This window comes from Arachis ipaensis, chromosome B03, assembly GCF_000816755.2.
Source record: "Arachis ipaensis cultivar K30076 chromosome B03, Araip1.1, whole genome shotgun sequence".
NCBI lineage: Eukaryota > Viridiplantae > Streptophyta > Magnoliopsida > Fabales > Fabaceae > Arachis > Arachis ipaensis.
In genome coordinates this window covers 5,797,170-5,798,978 of record NC_029787.2, presented here as the reverse complement: position 1 = coordinate 5,798,978, position 1,809 = coordinate 5,797,170, and positions in this window count along the sequence as shown.

Below are 1,809 nucleotides of genomic sequence, written 5' to 3'. Positions count from 1 at the left end.
ACAACAACTAATAAATATTAAATAGATAAACTTTGATTAATTTTAACTAATTTTTTTTATCAAATATTTCTGATTAAAATAATATATCAACTAATCATGTCAACAACTTGTTCTTTCAAAATTGATAATTATTGTTTCTTCCCATGTGTATTGCATTATCTTTTGTTAAACTATACACACAACTTGTATTGGTATTGGTAGCAATCTATTTCACTTAGTTTGATGAGTGATAAATAATTAAATATACTATATTACATATATGCAGAGAGAGATTGTACTTTTATGTACACTAAAATCTACTTATTAATTGTATTGCAATCATTATTCGCGGGTTTTACTCCGGAAATTATACTAATTTGAAGGGTCATGGCAGCTTCCTCTTCCATATAATTATAGGATTGATATATTAATTTAATCCGTTTAAACGGGTGGGAATCATATGTTTTTGTCTCTATACTCTATAGTCGTCGTTTCAAATCTGGGAATAATAATTAATAATTGTTGTTTTCATTTTTTAAAATAAAAAAACTTGAATTGATGATTAATCTGACGAAATATATCTTGGGATGCTATAACTTGCTGCTAGGCGATGATGAGAATTCAGAAATAATCAAGCATTTAATCATCAAATCGTTGTTTGTTTTTTGTAGATAATTCTTAATAATTAACACAAAGTTAAACGGCGAATTGCCAACAAAAACGACAGAGCAAATGGAACTTCACGTGTTGGATGTTTGTTTTCCTACAAATTATGTACTTTATTTTAATTTTTGTGAAAATTTAGGTTCAATTATTTTTATATTAATTTATCGCTTTTTATTATTAAGTATCGTGTTCCATTTATTTATCAACTCATGTCATATATATACCTTGATGTTTAATTAATATATAGTAGCACCAATATATAAAAATTGAAGTAGCAATTTAATCTTAATGTTCGATTGCATGTTTGGGGATTCATTACATGGTTGGTGAAGTAGTGATGCTTTATATTTATTGTCAAGGTTTGGGGTTTAATTTATGCCAACATAACAGATAATAAGGTATAAATTTAATAAAAGCAAAAGATATATAGTTAATTAATCGTAGGGTTAATTAAACAGAACCAAGTTGTTATTCAGTAGACAAGTGGAGGACAGAATCATTATGCTTCCTTCAACACGAGTTGTTGATAATAAAGCTATCCATTTTCTACTTGGAATAATTATGACTTTAATTAGGAGGAAACTATATATTATTAAGTTATAAGAAACCACACATACGTACAGCACAAGTAATACAAAAAAAAAAGAGATTATCAAAACCATTTTCTAGAATGGGTAGGTGTTATTAGGTGATTTTGTTGGGCTGAATCCTTGATAGAAATTAGCTAGGTTTGTTGAAGAGAATGAAATTCTTAATTAGATATTCATTCAATAGGTAGTGATAATAATAAGTTTAATTTTGCTCTGTATTATATTCATGATTCAGTAATTAATATATTTATTAGAATTATATATATATAGTATAGTTTAGAGGCTTATAAGTGACTTTTATGAATTTTTTGGTAACTACCTATTGTATGATATCACAGATATTTTTGTGACGGGTAATGTTAGGTAGACAAAAAAAACAGTCAGAACTTGCCTTATTTAGCATTAATTAATTGTCGCAACAATTAATGAATACTAAATAAGGTAAGTTATGGCTGTTTTTGGCTGATTTTCTTTGGTTACCAAACATTTTCGTTTGTGACATTCACTAAATCCTTGTAGCCCTGATGAACGCATCTCCAAATATATAACGTAATACTTTAGCTAAATTGAGTTG